A 16,297-nucleotide genomic window follows, 5' to 3' on the forward strand; every position below is an offset into this window, starting at 1 on the left:
TCATCATTTTCCCGCTTTCCACTGGTAATGTCTATGATAAAGAAATGGCAGGAAACCTAGTAAGAATCAATTTACTTTTATTTCAAGTGTTTCTTACAAGTTTTTAATCATTTCTGGAAACTCTAATTGCGTATTTTAAGAGTTTTACCACAATTAGAAAGTTTTCTTACAAGTATGTACTGGAAACATAAGGATTTTAACTGATTCACACAAAAGACGCCAGAGAAATTCGGCCTCCATTGTAAACATAAGCAGTATAGTCCTAACTTTCAGCCTTTCTACGCAAATTTTAGCTCTATAAACATGAATTCCTAATATTTGAAAGCAAATTCAAGTGAAAACGCTCCCTAAAGTGGCCGGAATTGAAAATATTATCAGTTATCTGGTCATTTGCCAGCTTACCACTGGTAATGTCTGTGATTAAAAAACAGCAGGAAATGTAGTAAGAATCTATTTACTTTTATTTCAAGTGTTTCTTACAAGTTTTTCATCATTTCTGGAAATTCTAATTGCGTATTTTAAGAGTTTTACCACAATTAGAGGGTTTTATTACAAGTATGAACTGGAACAGTCAGGATATTAACTGATTCACACAAAAGACGCTAGAGAAATTCAGCATCAGTTGTAACCATAAGCAGTGTAGGCCTTACTTACAGTCTTCCTACACAAATTTTGAGCTGTATAAACATGAATTCCTAATATTTGAACGCAAATTCATGTGAAAACGCTCCCTAAACTGGCCGGAGTTCTAAATATTAGCAGTTTTCTGGTCATTACCAGCTTTCCACTGGTAATGTCTCTGATAAAGAAACGGCAGGAAACCTAGTAAGAATCAATTTACTTTTATTTCAAGTGTTTCTTACAAGTTTTTAATCATTTCTGGAAACTCTAATTGCGTATTTTAAGAGTGTTACCACAATTAGAGAGTTTTCTTACCAGTATGTACTGGAACCGTCAGGATATTGACTGATTCACAAAAAAGACGCCAGAGAAATTCGGTCTCAATTGTAAACATAAGCAGTGTAGTCCTCACTTAAGCCTTTCTACACAAATTTTGCGCTGTATAAACATGAATTCCTAATATTTGAAAGCAAATTCAAGTGAAAACGCTCCCTAAAGTGGTCGGAGTTCTAAATATTAGCAGTTTTATGGTCATTTCCCCGCTTTCCACTGGTAATGTCTGTGATAAAGAAACGGCAGGAAACCTAGTAAGAATCAATTTACTTTTATTTCAAGTGTTTCTCACAAGTTTTTAATCATTTCTGGAAACTCTAATTGCGTATTTTAAGAGTTTTACCACAATTAGAGAGTTTCCTTACAAGTATGTACTGGAAACATAGGGATTTTAACTGATTCACACAAAAGACGCCAGAGAAATTTGGCCTCAATTGTAAACATAAGCAGTATAGTCCTAACTTACAGCCTTTCTACACAAATTTTAGCTGTATAAACATGAATTTCTAATATTTGAAAGCAAATTCAAGTGAAAACGCTCCCTAACGTGGCCGGAGTTGAAAATATTATCAGTTATCTGGTCATTTGCCAGCTTACCACTGGTAATGTCTGTGATTAAAAAACAGCAGGAAATGTAGTAAGAATCTATTTACTTTTATTTCAAGTGTTTCTTACAAGTTTTTAATCATTTCTGGAAATTCTAATTGCGTATTTTAAGAGTTTTACCACAATTAGAGGGTTTTATTACAAGTATGAACTGGAAAAGTCAGGATATTAACTGATTCACACAAAAGACGCTAGAGAAATTCAGCCCCAGTTGTAATCATAAGCAGTGTAGACCTTACTTACAGTCTTCCTACACAAATTTTGAGCTGTATAAACATGAATTCCTAATATTTGAAAGCAAATTCAAGTGAAAACGCTCCATAAACTGGCCGGAGTTCTAAATATTAGCAGTTTTATGGTCATTTCCCAGCTTTCCACTGGTAATGTCTGTGATAAAGAAATGGCAGGAAACCTAGTAAGAATCAATTTACTTTTATTTCAAGTGTTTCTTACAAGTTTTTAATCATTTCTGGAAACTCTAATTGCGTATTTTAAGAGTTTTACCACAATTAGAGAGTTTCCTTACAAGTATGTACTGGAAACATAAGGATTTTAACTGATTCACACAAAAGACGCCAGAGAAATTCGGCCTCAATTGTAAACGTAAGAAGTATAGTCCTAACTTACAGCCTTTCTACACAAATTTTAGCTGTATAAACATGAATTCCTAATATTTGAAAGCAAATTCAAGTGAAAATGCTCCCTAAAGTAGCCGGAGTTGAAAATATTATCAGTTATTTGGTCATTTGCCAGCTTACCACTGGTAATGTCTGTGATTAAAAAACAGCAGGAAATGTAGTTAGAATCTATTTACCATTATTTCAAGTGTTTCCTACAAGTTTTTAATCATTTCTGGAAACTCTAATTGCGTATTTGAAGAGATTTACCACAATTAGAGAGTTTTCTTACAAGTATGTACTGGAACCATGTGGATTTTAACTGATTCAGAAAAAAGCCTCAAGAGAAATTCAGCCTCAGTCGTAAACATAGGCAGTATAGTCTTCACTTACAGCCTTTCTACAAAAATTTTGAGCTGTATAAACATGAATTCCTAATATTTGAAAGCAAATTCTAGTGAAAACGCTTCCTAAAGTGGCCGGAGTTCTAAATATTAGCAGTTTTCTCATCATTTTCCCGCTTTCCACTGGTAATGTCTATGATAAAGAAACGGCAGGAAACCTAGTAAGAATCAATTTACTTTTATTTCAAGTGTTTCTTACAAGTTTTTAATCATTTCTGGAAACTCTAATTGCGTATTTTAAGAGTTTTACCACAATTAGAAAGTTTTCTTACAAGTATGTACTGGAAACATAAGGATTTTAACTGATTCACACAAAAGACGCCAGAGAAATTCGGCCTCCATTGTAAACATAAGCAGTATAGTCCTAACTTTCAGCCTTTCTACGCAAATTTTAGCTCTATAAACATGAATTCCTAATATTTTAAAGCAAATTCAAGTGAAAACGCTCCCTAAAGTGGCCGGAATTGAAAATATTATCACTTATCTGGTCATTTGCCAGCTTACCACTGGTAATGTCTGTGATTAAAAAACAGCAGGAAATGTAGTAAGAATCTATTTACTTTTATTTCAAGTGTTTCTTACAAGTTTTTCATCATTTCTGGAAATTCTAATTGCGTATTTTAAGAGTTTTACCACAATTAGAGGGTTTTATTACAAGTATGAACTGGAACCGTCAGGATATTGACTGATTCACAAAAAAGACGCCAGAGAAATTCGGCCTCAATTGTAAACATAAGCAGTGTAGTCCTCACTTAAGCCTTTCTACACAAATTTTGCGCTGTATGAACATGAATTCCTAATATTTGATAGCAAATTCAAGTGAAAACGCTCCCTGAAGTGGCTGGAGTTCTAAATATTAGCAGTTTTCTGGTCATTGCCCAGCTTTCCACTGGTAATGTCTGTGATAAAGAAACGGCAGGAAACTTAGTAAGAAGCAATCTACTTTGATTTCAAGTGTTTCTTACAAGTTTTTAATCATTTCTGGAAACTCTAATTGCGTATTTGAAGAGATTTACCACAATTAGAGAGTTTTCTTACAAGTATGTACTGGAACCATGTGGATTTTAACTGATTCACACAAAAGACTCCAGAGAAATTCGGCCTCAGTCGTAAACGTAGGCAGTATAGTCTTCACTTACAGCCTTTCTACAAAAATTTTGAGCTGTATAAACATGAATTCCTAATATTTGAAAGCAAATTCTAGTGAAAACGCTTCCTAAAGTGGCCGGAGTTCTAAATATTAGCAGTTTTCTGGTCATTGCCCAGCTTTCCACTGGTAATGTCTATGATAAAGAAACGGCAGGAAACCTAGTAGGAATCTATTTACTTTTATTTCAAGTGTTTCTTACAAGTTTTTAATCATTTCTGGAAACTATATTTGCGTATTTTAAGAGTTTTACCACAATTAGATAGTTTTCTTACAAGTATGTACTGGAAACATAGGGATTTTAACTGATTCACACAAAAGTCGCCTGAGAAATTCGGCCTCAATTGTAAACATAAGCAGTATAGTCCTAAGTTACAGCCTTTCTACACAAATTTTAGCTGTATAAACATGAATTCCTAATATTTGAAAGCAAATTCAAGTGAAAACGCTCCCAAAAGTGGCCGGAGTTGAAAATATTATCAGTTATCTGGTCATTTGCCAGCTTACCACTGGTAATGTCTGTGATTAAAAAACAGCAGGAAATGTAGTAATAATTTATTTACTTTTATTTCAAGTGTTTCTTACAAGTTTTTCATCATTTCTGGAAATTCTAATTGTGTATTTTAAGAGTTTTACCACAATAACAGGGTTTTATTACAAGAATGAACTGGAACAGTCAGGATATTAACTGATTCACACAAAAGAAGTTAGAGAAATTCAGCCTCAGTTGTAACCATAAGCAGTGTAGGCCTTACTTACAGTCTTCCTACACAAATTTTGAGCTGTATAAACATGAATTCCTAATATTTGAACGCAAATTCAAGTGAAAACGCTCCCTAAAGTGGTCGGAGTTCTAAATATTAGCAGTTTTCTGGTCATTGCCCAGCTTTCCACTGGTAATGTCTCTGATAAAGAAATGGCAGGAAACCTAGTAAGAATCAATTTTCTTTTATTTCAAGTGTTTCTTACAAGTTTTTAATCATTTCTGGAAAATCAAATTGCGTATTTTAAGAGTTTTACCACAATTAGAGAGTTTTCTTACAAGTATGTACTGGAAACATAAGGATTTTAACTGATTCACACAAAAGACGCCAGAGAAATTTGGCCTCCATTGTAAACATAAGCAGTATAGTCCTAACTTTCAGCCTTTCTACACAAATTTTAGCTGTATAAACATGAATTCCTAATATTTGAAAGCAAATTCAAGTGAAAACGCTCCCAAAAGTGGCCGGAATTGAAAATATTATCAGTTATCTGGTCATTTGCCAGCTTACCACTGGTAATGTCTGTGATTAAAAAACAGCAGGAAATGTAGTTAGAATCTATTTACCATTATATCAAGTGTTTCCTACAAGTTTTTAATCATTTCTCGAAACTCTAATTGCGTATTTGAAGAGATTTACCAAAATTAGAGAGTTTTCTTACAAGTATGTACTGGAACCGTCAGGATATTGACTGATTCACAAAAAAAACGCCAGAGAAATTCGGCCTCATTTGTAAACATAAGAAGTGTAGTACTCACTTAAGCCTTTCTACACAAATTTTGCGCTGTATAAACATGAATTCCTAATACTTGAAAGCAAATTCAAGTGAAAACGCTCCCTAAAGTGGCCGGAGTTCTAAATATTAGCAGTTTTCTGGTCATTGCCCAGCTTTCCACTGGTAATGTCTGTGATAAAGAAACGGCAGGAAATGTAGTTAGAATCTATTTACCATTATTTCAAGTGTTTCCTACAAGTTTTTAATCATTTCTCGAAACTCTAATTGCGTATTTGAAGAGATTTACCAAAATTAGAGAGTTTTCTTACAAGTATGTACTGGAACCGTCAGGATATTGACTGATTCACAAAAAAAACGCCAGAGAAATTCGGCCTCATTTGTAAACATAAGAAGTGTAGTCCTCACTTAAGCCTTTCTACACAAATTTTGCGCTGTATAAACATGAATTCCTAATATTTGAAAGCAAATTCAAGTGAAAACGCTCCCTAAAGTGGCCAGAGTTCTAAATATTAGCAGTGTTCTGGTCATTGCCCAGCTTTCCACTGGTAATGTCTGTGATAAAGAAACGGCAGGAAACTTATAAGAATCAATTTACTTTTATTTCAAGTGTTTCTTACAAGTTTTTAATCATTTCTGGAAACTCTAATTGCGTATTTGAAGAGATTTACCACAATTAGAGAGTTTTCTTACAAGTATGTACTGGAACTATGTGGATTTTAACTGATTCACACAAAAGACTCCAGAGAAATTCGGCCTCAGTCGTAAACATAGGCAGTATAGTCTTCACTTACAGCCTTTCTACAAAAATTTTGAGCTGTATAAACATGAATTCCTAATATTTGAAAGCAAATTCTAGTGAAAACGCTTCCTAAAGTGGCCGGAGTTCTAAATATTAACAGTTTTCTGGTCATTGCCCAGCTTTCCACTGGTAATGTCTATGATAAAGAAACGGCAGGAAACCTAGTAGGAATCTATGTACTTTTATTTCAAGTGTTTCTTACAAGTTTTTAATCATTTCTGGAAACTATAATTGCGTATTTTAAGAGTTTTACCACAATTAGAGAGTTTTCTTACAAGTATGTACTGGAAACATAAGGATTTTAACTGATTCACAAAAAAGACGCCAGAGAAATTCGGTCTCAATTGTAAACATAAGCAGTGTAGGCCTTACTTACAGTCTTCCTACACAAATTTTGAGCTGTATAAACATGAATTCCTAATATTTGAACGCAAATTCAAGTGAAAACGCTCCCTAAACTGGCCGGAGTTCTAAATATTAGCAGTTTTCTGGTCATTTCCCAGCTTTCCACTGGTAATGTCTGTGATAAAGAAATGGCAGGACACCTTGTAAGAATCAATTTACTTTTATTTCAAGTGTTTCTTACAAGTTTTTAATCATTTCTGGAAACTCTAATTGCGTATTTTAAGAGTGTTACAACAATTAGAGAGTTTTCTTACAAGTATGTACTGGAAACATAAGGATTTTAACTGATTCACACAAAACACGCCAGAGAAATTCGGCCTCAATTGTAAACATAAGCAGTATAGTCCTAACTTAAAGCCTTTCTACACAAATTTTAGCTGTATAAACATGAATTCCTAATATTTGAAAGCAAATTCAAGTGAAAACGCTCCCTAAAGTGGCCAGAGTTCTAAATATTAGCAGTTTTCTGGTCATTGCCCAGCTTTCCACTGGTAATGTCTGTGATAAAGAAACGGCAGGAAACTTAGTAAGAATCAATTTACTTTTATTTCAAGTGTTTCTTACAAGTTTTTAATCATTTCTGGAAACTCAAATTGCGTATTTTAAGAGTTTTACCACAATTAGAGAGTTTCCTTACAAGTATGTACTGGAAACATAAGGATTTTAACTGATTCACACAAAAGACGCCAGAGAAATTCGGCCTCCATTGTAAACATAAGCAGTATAGTCCTAACTTTCAGCCTTTTTACGCAAATTTTAGCTCTATAAACATGAATTCCTAATATTTGAAAGCAAATTCAAGTGAAAACTCTCCCTAAAGGCCGGAATTGAAAATATTATCAGTTATCTGGTCATTTGCCAGCTTACCACTGGTAATGTCTGTGATTAAAAAACAGCAGGAAATGTAGTAAGAATCTATTTACTTTTATTTCAAGTGTTTCTTACAAGTTTTTCATCATTTCTGGAAATTCTAATTGCGTATTTTAAGAGTTTTCCCACAATTAGAGGGTTTTATTACAAGTATGAACTGGAACAGTCAGGATATTAACTGATTCACACAAAAGACGCTAGAGAAATTCAGCCTCAGTTGTAACCATAAGCAGTGTAGGCCTTACTTACAGTCTTCCTACACAAATTTTGAGCTGTATAAACATGAATTCCTAATATTTGAACGCAAATTCAAGTGAAAACGCTCCCTAAACTGGCCGGAGTTCTAAATATTAGCAGTTTTCTGGTCATTACCCAGCTTTCCACTGGTAATGTCTCTGATAAAGAAACGGCAGGAAACCTAGTAAGAATCAATTTACTTTTATTTCAAGTGTTTCTTACAAGTTTTTAATCATTTCTGGAAACTCTAATTGCGTATTTTAAGAGTGTTACCACAATTAGAGAGTTTTCTTACCAGTATGTACTGGAACCGTCAGGATATTGACTGATTCACAAAAAAGACGCCAGAGAAATTCGGTCTCAATTGTAAACATAAGCAGTGTAGTCCTCACTTAAGCCTTTCTACACAAATTTTGCGCTGTATAAACATGAATTCCTAATATTTGAAAGCAAATTCAAGTGAAAACGCTCCCTAAAGTGGTCGGAGTTCTAAATATTAGCAGTTTTCTGGTCATTTCCCCGCTTTCCACTGGTAATGTCTGTGATAAAGAAACGGCAGGAAACCTAGTAAGAATCAATTTACTTTTATTTCAAGTGTTTCTTACAAGTTTTTAATCATTTCTGGAAACTCTAATTGCGTATTTTAAGAGTTTTACCACAATTAGAGAGTTTCCTTACAAGTATGTACTGGAAACATAGGGATTTTAACTGATTCACACAAAAGACGCCAGAGAAATTTGGCCTCAATTGTAAACATAAGCAGTATAGTCCTAACTTACAGCCTTTCTACACAAATTTTAGCTGTATAAACATGAATTTCTAATATTTGAAAGCAAATTCAAGTGAAAACGCTCCCTAACGTGGCCAGAGTTGAAAATATTATCAGTTATCTGGTCATTTGCCAGCTTACCACTGGTAATGTCTGTGATTAAAAAACAGCAGGAAATGTAGTAAGAATCTATTTACTTTTATTTCAAGTGTTTCTTACAAGTTTTTAATCATTTCTGGAAATTCTAATTGCGTATTTTAAGAGTTTTACCACAATTAGAGGGTTTTATTACAAGTATGAACTGGAAAAGTCAGGATATTAACTGATTCACACAAAAGACGCTAGAGAAATTCAGCCCCAGTTGTAATCATAAGCAGTGTAGACCTTACTTACAGTCTTCCTACACAAATTTTGAGCTGTATAAACATGTATTCCTAATATTTGAACGCAAATTCAAGTGAAAACGCTCCATAAACTGGCCGGAGTTCTAAATATTAGCAGTTTTATGGTCATTTCCCAGCTTTCCACTGGTAATGTCTGTGATAAAGAAATGGCAGGAAACCTAGTAAGAATCAATTTACTTTTATTTCAAGTGTTTCTTACAAGTTTTTAATCATTTCTGGAAACTCTAATTGCGTATTTTAAGAGTTTTACCACAATTAGAGAGTTTCCTTACAAGTATGTACTGGAAACATAAGGATTTTAACTGATTCACACAAAAGACGCCAGAGAAATTCGGCCTCAATTGTAAACGTAAGAAGTATAGTCCTAACTTACAGCATTTCTACACAAATTTTAGCTGTATAAACATGAATTCCTAATATTTGAAAGCAAATTCAAGTGAAAATGCTCCCTAAAGTAGCCGGAGTTGAAAATATTATCAGTTATTTGGTCATTTGCCAGCTTACCACTGGTAATGTCTGTGATTAAAAAACAGCAGGAAATGTAGTTAGAATCTATTTACCATTATTTCAAGTGTTTCCTACAAGTTTTTAATCATTTCTGGAAACTCTAATTGCGTATTTGAAGAGATTTACCACAATTAGAGAGTTTTCTTACAAGAATGTACTGGAACCATGTGGATTTTAACTGATTCAGAAAAAAGCCTCAAGAGAAATTCGGCCTCAGTCGTAAACATAGGCAGTATAGTCTTCACTTACAGCCTTTCTACAAAAATTTTGAGCTGTATAAACATGAATTCCTAATATTTGAAAGCAAATTCTAGTGAAAACGCTTCCTAAAGTGGCCGGAGTTCTAAATATTAGCAGTTTTCTCATCATTTTCCCGCTTTCCACTGGTAATGTCTATGATAAAGAAACGGCAGGAAACCTAGTAAGAATCAATTTACTTTTATTTCAAGTGTTTCTTACAAGTTTTTAATCATTTCTGGAAACTCTAATTGCGTATTTTAAGAGTTTTACCACAATTAGAAAGTTTTCTTACAAGTATGTACTGGAAACATAAGGATTTTAACTGATTCACACAAAAGACGCCAGAGAAATTCGGCCTCCATTGTAAACATAAGCAGTATAGTCCTAACTTTCAGCCTTTTTACGCAAATTTTAGCTCTATAAACATGAATTCCTAATATTTGAAAGCAAATTCAAGTGAAAACGCTCCCTAAAGTGGCCGGAATTGAAAATATTATCAGTTATCTGGTCATTTGCCAGCTTACCACTGGTAATGTCTGTGATTAAAAAACAGCAGGAAATGTAGTAAGAATCTATTTACTTTTATTTCAAGTGTTTCTTACAAGTTTTTCATCATTTCTGGAAATTCTAATTGCGTATTTTAAGAGTTTTACCACAATTAGAGGGTTTTATTACAAGTATGAACTGGAACAGTCAGGATATTAACTGATTCACACAAAAGACGCTAGAGAAATTCAGCCTCAGTTGTAACCATAAGCAGTGTAGGCCTTACTTACAGTCTTCCTACACAAATTTTGAGCTGTATAAACATGAATTCCTAATATTTGAACGCAAATTCAAGTGAAAACGCTCCCTAAACTGGCCGGAGTTCTAAATATTAGCAGTTTTCTGGTCATTACCCAGCTTTCCACTGGTAATGTCTCTGATAAATAAACGGCAGGAAACCTAGTAAGAATCAATTTACTTTTATTTCAAGTGTTTCTTACAAGTTTTTAATCATTTCTGGAAACTCTAATTGCGTATTTTAAGAGTGTTACCACAATTAGAGAGTTTTCTTACCAGTATGTACTGGAACCGTCAGGATATTGACTGATTCACAAAAAAGACGCCAGAGAAATTCGGTCTCAATTGTAAACATAAGCAGTGTAGTCCTCACTTAAGCCTTTCTACACAAATTTTGCGCTGTATAAACATGAATTCCTAATATTTGAAAGCAAATTCAAGTGAAAACGCTCCCTAAAGTGGTCGGAGTTCTAAATATTAGCAGTTTTCTGGTCATTTCCCCGCTTTCCACTGGTAATGTCTGTGATAAAGAAACGGCAGGAAACCTAGTAAGAATCAATTTACTTTTATTTCAAGTGTTTCTCACAAGTTTTTAATCATTTCTGGAAACTCTAATTGCGTATTTTAAGAGTTTTACCACAATTAGAGAGTTTCCTTACAAGTATGTACTGGAAACATAGGGATTTTAACTGATTCACACAAAAGACGCCAGAGAAATTTGGCCTCAATTGTAAACATAAGCAGTATAGTCCTAACTTACAGCCTTTCTACACAAATTTTAGCTGTATAAACATGAATTTCTAATATTTGAAAGCAAATTCAAGTGAAAACGCTCCCTAACGTGGCCGGAGTTGAAAATATTATCAGTTATCTGGTCATTTGCCAGCTTACCACTGGTAATGTCTGTGATTAAAAAACAGCAGGAAATGTAGTAAGAATCTATTTACTTTTATTTCAAGTGTTTCTTACAAGTTTTTAATCATTTCTGGAAATTCTAATTGCGTATTTTAAGAGTTTTACCACAATTAGAGGGTTTTATTACAAGTATGAACTGGAAAAGTCAGGATATTAACTGATTCACACAAAAGACGCTAGAGAAATTCAGCCCCAGTTGTAATCATAAGCAGTGTAGACCTTACTTACAGTCTTCCTACACAAATTTTGAGCTGTATAAACATGAATTCCTAATATTTGAAAGCAAATTCAAGTGAAAACGCTCCATAAACTGGCCGGAGTTCTAAATATTAGCAGTTTTATGGTCATTTCCCAGCTTTCCACTGGTAATGTCTGTGATAAAGAAATGGCAGGAAACCTAGTAAGAATCAATTTACTTTTATTTCAAGTGTTTCTTACAAGTTTTTAATCATTTCTGGAAACTCTAATTGCGTATTTTAAGAGTTTTACCACAATTAGAGAGTTTCCTTACAAGTATGTACTGGAAACATAAGGATTTTAACTGATTCACACAAAAGACGCCAGAGAAATTCGGCCTCAATTGTAAACGTAAGAAGTATAGTCCTAACTTACAGCCTTTCTACACAAATTTTAGCTGTATAAACATGAATTCCTAATATTTGAAAGCAAATTCAAGTGAAAACGCTCCCAAAAGTGGCCGGAATTGAAAATATTATCAGTTATCTGGTCATTTGCCAGCTTACCACTGGTAATGTCTGTGATTAAAAAACAGCAGGAAATGTAGTTAGAATCTATTTACCATTATATCAAGTGTTTCCTACAAGTTTTTAATCATTTCTCGAAACTCTAATTGCGTATTTGAAGAGATTTACCAAAATTAGAGAGTTTTCTTACAAGTATGTACTGGAACCGTTAGGATATTGACTGATTCACAAAAAAAACGCCAGAGAAATTCGGCCTCATTTGTAAACATAAGAAGTGTAGTCCTCACTTAAGCCTTTCTACACAAATTTTGCGCTGTATAAACATGAATTCCTAATATTTGAAAGCAAATTCAAGTGAAAACGCTCCCTAAAGTGGCCAGAGTTCTAAATATTAGCAGTTTTCTGGTCATTGCCCAGCTTTCCACTGGTAATGTCTGTGATAAAGAAACAGCAGGAAACTTAGTAAGAATCAATTTACTTTTATTTCAAGTGTTTCTTACAAGTTTTTAATCATTTCTGGAAACTCTAATTGCGTATTTGAAGAGATTTACCACAATTAGAGAGTTTTCTTACAAGTATGTACTGGAACCATGTGGATTTTAACTGATTCACACAAAAGACTCCAGAGAAATTCGGCCTCAGTCGTAAACATAGGCAGTATAGTCTTCACTTACAGCCTTTCTACAAAAATTTTGAGCTATATAAACATGAATTCCTAATATTTGAAAGCAAATTCCAGTGAAAACGCTTCCTAAAGTGGCCGGAGTTCTAAATATTAGCAGTTTTCTGGTCATTGCCCAGCTTTCCACTGGTAATGTCTCTGATAAAGAAATGGCAGGAAACCTAGTAAGAATCAATTTTCTTTTATTTCAAGTGTTTCTTACAAGTTTTTAATCATTTCTGGAAACTCAAATTGCGTATTTTAAGAGTTTTACCACAATTAGATAGTTTTCTTACAAGTATGTACTGGAAACATAGGGATTTTAACTGATTCACACAAAAGACGCCAGAGAAATTCGGCCTCAATTGTAAACATAAGCAGTATAGTCCTAACTTACAGCCTTTCTACACAAATTTTAGCTGTATAAACATGAATTCCTAATATTTGAAAGCAAATTCAAGTGAAAACGCTCCCTAACGTGGCCGGAGTTGAAAATATTATCAGTTATCTGATCATTTGCCAGCTTACCACTGGTAATGTCTGTGATTAAAAAACAGCAGGAAATGTAGTAAGAATCTATTTACTTTTATTTCAAGTGTTTCTTACAAGTTTTTAATCATTTCTCCAAACTCTAATTGCGTATTTGAAGAGATTTACCACAATTAGAGAGTTTTCTTACAAGTATGTACTGGAAACATAAGGATTTTAACTGATTCACACAAAACACGCCAGAGAAATTCGGCCTCAATTGTAAACATAAGCAGTATAGTCCTAACTTACAGCCTTTCTACACAAATTTTAGCTGTATAAACATGAATTCCTAATATTTGAAAGCAAATTCAAGTGAAAACGCTCCCTAAAGTGGCCAGAGTTCTAAATATTAGCAGTTTTCTGGTCATTGCCCAGCTTTCCACTGGTAATGTCTGTGATAAAGAAACGGCAGGAAACTTAGTAAGAATCAATTTACTTTCATTTCAAGTGTTTCTTACAAGTTTTTAATCATTTCTTGAAATTCTAATTGCGTATTTGAAGAGATTTACCACAATTAGAGAGTTTTCTTACAAGTATGTACTGGAACCATGTGGATTTTAACTGATTCACCCAAAAGACGCTAGAGAAATTCAGCCTCAGTTGTAACCATAAGCAGTGTAGGCCTTACTTACAGTCTTCCTACACAAATTTTGAGCTGTATAAACATGAATTCCTAATATTTGAACGCAAATTCAAGTGAAAACGCTCCCTAAAGTGGTCGGAGTTCTAAATATTATCACTTTTCTGGTCATTTCCCAGCTTTCCACTGGTAATTTCTGTGATAAAGAAACGGCAGGAAACCTAGTAAGAATCAATTTACTTTTATTTCAAGTGTTTCTTACAAGTTTTTAATCATTTCTGGAAACTCTAATTGCGTATTTTAAGAGTTTTACCACAATTAGAGAGTTTCCTTACAAGTATGTACTGGAAACATAAGTGTTTTAACTGATTCACACAAAAGACGCCAGAGAAATTCGGCCTCAATTTTAAACGTAAGCAGTATAGTCCTAACTTACAGCCTTTCTACACAAATTTTAGCTGTATAAACATGAATTCCTAATATTTGAAAGCAAATTCAAGTGAAAATGCTCCCTAAAGTAGCCGGAGTTGAAAATATTATCAGTTATGTGGTCATTTGCCAGCTTACCACTGGTAATGTCTGTAATTAAAAAACAGCAGGAAATGTAGTTAGAATCTATTTACCATTATATCAAGTGTTTCCTACAAGTTTTTAATCATTTCTCGAAACTCTAATTGCGTATTTGAAGAGATTTACCAAAATTAGAGAGTTTTCTTACAAGTATGTACTGGAACCGTCAGGATATTGACTGATTCACAAAAAAAACGCCAGAGAAATTCGGCCTCATTTGTAAACATAAGAAGTGTAGTCCTCACTTAAGCCTTTCTACACAAATTTTGCACTGTATAAAGATGAATTCCTAATATTTGAAAGCAAATTCAAGTGAAAACGCTCCCTAAAGTGGCCGGAGTTCTAAATATTAGCAGTATTCTGGTCATTGCCCAGCTTTCCACTGGTAATGTCTGTGATAAAGAAATGGCAGGAAACTTATAAGAATCAATTTACTTTTATTTCAAGTGTTTCTTACAAGTTTTTAATCATTTCTGGAAACTCTAATTGCGTATTTGAAGAGATTTACCACAATTAGAGAGTTTTCTTACAAGTATGTACTGGAACCATGTGGATTTTAACTGATTCACACAAAAGACTCCAGAGAAATTCGGCCTCAGTCGTAAACATAGGCAGTATAGTCTTCACTTACAGCCTTTCTACAAAAATTTTGAGCTATATAAACATGAATTCCTAATATTTGAAAGCAAATTCCAGTGAAAACGCTTCCTAAAGTGGCCGGAGTTCTAAATATTAGCAGTTTTCTGGTCATTGCCCAGCTTTCCACTGGTAATGTCTCTGATAAAGAAATGGCAGGAAACCTAGTAAGAATCAATTTTCTTTTATTTCAAGTGTTTCTTACAAGTTTTTAATCATTTCTGGAAACTCAAATTGCGTATTTTAAGAGTTTTACCACAATTAGAGAGTTTTCTTACAAGTATGTACTGGAAACATAAGGATTTTAACTGATTCACACAAAAGACGCCAGAGAAATTCGGCCTCCATTGTAAACATAAGCAGTATAGTCCTAACTTTCAGCCTTTCTACACAAATTTTAGCTGTATAAACATGAATTCCTAATATTTGAAAGCAAATTCAAGTGAAAACGCTCCCAAAAGTGGCCGGAATTGAAAATATTATCAGTTATCTGGTCATTTGCCAGCTTACCACTGGTAATGTCTGTGATTAAAAAACAGCAGGAAATGTAGTTAGAATCTATTTACCATTATATCAAGTGTTTCCTACAAGTTTTTAATCATTTCTCGAAACTCTAATTGCGTATTTGAAGAGATTTACCAAAATTAGAGAGTTTTCTTACAAGTATGTACTGGAACCGTCAGGATATTGACTGATTCACAAAAAAAACGCCAGAGAAATTCGGCCTCATTTGTAAACATCAGAAGTGTAGTACTCACTTAAGCCTTTCTACACAAATTTTGCGCTGTATAAACATGAATTCCTAATACTTGAAAGCAAATTCAAGTGAAAACGCTCCCAAAAGTGGCCGGAATTGAAAATATTATCAGTTATCTGGTCATTTGCCAGCTTACCACTGGTAATGTCTGTGGTTAAAAAACAGCAGGAAATGTAGTTAGAATCTATTTACCATTATTTCAAGTGTTTCCTACAAGTTTTTAATCATTTCTCGAAACTCTAATTGCGTATTTGAAGAGATTTACCAAAATTAGAGAGTTTTCTTACAAGTATGTACTGGAACCGTCAGGATATTGACTGATTCACAAAAAAAACGCCAGAGAAATTCGGCCTCCATTGTAAACATAAGCAGTATAGTCCTAACTTTCAGCCTTTCTACACAAATTTTAGCTGTATAAACATGAATTCCTAATATTTGAAAGCAAATTCCAGTGAAAACGCTCCCTAAAGTGGCCGGAGTTCTAAATATTAGCAGTTTTCTGGTCATTGCCCAGCTTTCCACTGGTAATGTCTGTGATAAAGAAATGGCAGGAAACCTAGTAAGAATCAATTTACTTTTATTTCAAGTGTTTCTTACAAGTTTTTAATCATTTCTGGAAACTCTAATTGCGTATTTTAAGAGTTTTACCACAATTAGAGAGTTTCCTTACAAGTATGTACTGGAAACATAAGTGTTTTAAC

This window comes from Myotis daubentonii, chromosome 4 (assembly GCF_963259705.1).
Source record: "Myotis daubentonii chromosome 4, mMyoDau2.1, whole genome shotgun sequence".
Lineage (NCBI taxonomy): Eukaryota > Metazoa > Chordata > Mammalia > Chiroptera > Vespertilionidae > Myotis > Myotis daubentonii.